Genomic DNA, 2,992 nt, shown 5'->3' on the forward strand with positions numbered 1-2,992 from the left:
ACTTACATATTAATCCTAAATTCCTCTTTTTTCTTATTTTTTTCTAAGTTTAATTAACTAGTAATATAATATCTTTTTTCTTTTTTTAATATCTTTTTTATTTTTAAAGCTTTCTAATTATAATAAATATAAGAAATATTCTTTTATATAAAAAGAAATACCTAATATATATATATTTACTTTTCTTAATAATATCTTTTTTTTATTTTTCTTATTTTCTTTTTTAAAGCCTAATAACTATTATAAAACTAGCCCTAGCTAAAATATAAATTTAATTTTCTTTTTTTCTTTTTTTCTTTTTTTCTTTTTTATTACTTTTACTAAATTATAATCTAGTTTTCTAGGTTTAAATTAATATTTTCTTTTTCTAAAATACTAATATCTATATCCGGAAATAATACTTTTCTATAAATATTAGATTTCCTTTAAATTATATTATAAATCTATTCTAATATTTCTTTATTCCGGTAATATAGATTATATGAGATTTCTAGAATAATATTATAAAAGATAAACTTCTTAAAATGGCTTATAATTATAATTCTTATTTAGAGAATACTATCTAGTTTAGTAATTATAAAGATACTAATTACTTAGCTAGCCTTAAAAATCCTAAATAATTTTTCTAATAATAATAAAGCTTTAATAAATAGTTATTTTTTAGTTTAGTATTATAAAAAAAAATCTTGAATAAAGAAATACCCGAATAGCCTTAAAATATAAGTATTATTAAATACTTTCTTTTTATATTTCTAATAATAGTATATTATTAAAAGTACTTTATTTAGATCTATATTTCTTTATTCGAGCTATTATATATATATAATAAATAAATTAGATATAGAAAAAACTTTATATTATAATAATATATTCTAAGTTAAATAGTTTAGATTTATTAATAAAAGAATATATAACTAGTAATAACTTTAGTTATTATTTAATTAGCCTAAAATATAACTAGAAAATAAAAAACCTAATTATTAATACTATTTTTAATAGCCTTAATTAAAGTAATAATTATAGGCTTATATTCTTTTTAATTATTCTATTAGCTAGAGAATTAAAGGCAAAAGTAATAATATAATAGATTTTATATATTATTATAAGCTCTTTTATAATAATAATATTATTTTCTAATTTCTTATTTATAACTAGCTCTAGAAAAACTTTATATTTATAAATAATATTTTTAAAAATAAATCGAGTAATTAATTAAATATTAGTATTTTTTAGTACCTTTTCTTTAATTTATTCCGAGCCTTTTTTTCTAGCTAGTACTAATCTATTTCTATTTAAATATAAAGATATATAAATTATATCTAAAGCTATTTTATATTATAGTACTTATATTTAAATAAAATATAGCTTATTTTCTATTTTTATATAAGTTATAAATTAATATTACTTATAACTTTTAATATATATTTTAATATTTTTATATTATTTATTTTACTAAAAATAATTTATAATTTTATAAAAAGTAACTTTTTTAGGCTTATAACTCCTAATTTTATAAGCTATTATTTTAATATTTTCTTGCTTTTTTAGGAAATTAATAACTTTTCTAGATATACCTGAATTTTATTAGAAAAATATCTTATTTTATATAAGAAACTTAATAATATTATTTTTAAATAACTAATATTTTATAGTATTTTATTTTACTAGCCAAATAAATATAATAAGCTAATAAATATATTATTAGTAATATATAAAATAGAAGTCTTTTAAATAAAAGTTTATTTCGAGTTATTTCTCTATAATAATAATTAAATAAGAATAAATATTTTAGATAAGTAATATTAAACTAGATATATAAATAAATATAATTCTTAAAAAAAATAATTAGATATTTATAAAGTCTTTAATATTTTTTTCTTCTTTTTCTTTCTTTATTTCTAGAATTATATATAATTAATATAATAAATTATTAGTTATTATATATTTCTTTTCTGATATATATTTAATATTAAAATTAAATAGCCGGATTTAAATAATTTATCTTATAAGTAATAATTTAAATAGGTTCGAAATAGTACTATTAAACTATATAACTAGAATATTTATATTAGTTTCTAAAAAAAAAGTTATTTTATAGAGCTAGCTATAATATTTCTTAAGTATTTTTAAAACCTTCTTATATTTATATTTTATAGTATTATAAAATACCTTAATTTAATTCTAATAACTGCTTTTATATTATATGAAATAGTACTTTTTATTATATTAGCTAATTTATATTAAAACTATATCCTATTTAGTAAAACTAGTATTTATTATAAGAATAATTAATTCGGTATCTAGTAAAAAGTCTAATATAATTAATATAAAAAAAAGATTAAAAGAGGTTTAAGAATATTTATTATAAGCTAGTATTTATATATTTAGATAAATATCTAATTTTTCTAGAAAGGTTTATAAATAGAGGCTATAATTTTAATAAAGTAAATAATTTAGATTTAATAATAAATATAAATACTAATTAAAGCACCGGCTTATATAATATTTTAAGAGGCCGGCTATTCTAGAATTCTAATAATTTTTATAATTTCTAATGGTTTTTTTTAAAAAAAAATATAATTAATAATTTAGATACTATTTATATATTATTATAATTTTGGGCCGGATATAATTAATCTAGTATATTATAGTAATATAAGAACCTGATTTAAGTTCTGAATATATTTTTATATAAATCTTTAAATATTAGATAAATCTTTAATATTATTATAAGTAATAATAAAATCCCGGATTCTAATATTATTAAAATAAATTATATAAACTAATAGTATTAAATATCGGAAAATATAATATATAATTTAAATAAACTAAATAATTGAGTTTATATTTTCTTAGAGAATTCTAATATAGTAAAAAAGCTTATATAAAGTTATAAATCCCGTTATATTTCTATATTTCTTAGTTAAAAGAAATTAATTATAACTTAAGAAGTAATTTACTAAACTCGTGATTATATAACTAATAAAATTTT

The sequence above is a fragment of the Hyaloscypha bicolor genome (assembly GCF_002865645.1).
Source record: "Hyaloscypha bicolor E unplaced genomic scaffold K444scaffold_86, whole genome shotgun sequence".
In the NCBI taxonomy this organism is placed as follows: domain Eukaryota; kingdom Fungi; phylum Ascomycota; class Leotiomycetes; order Helotiales; family Hyaloscyphaceae; genus Hyaloscypha; species Hyaloscypha bicolor.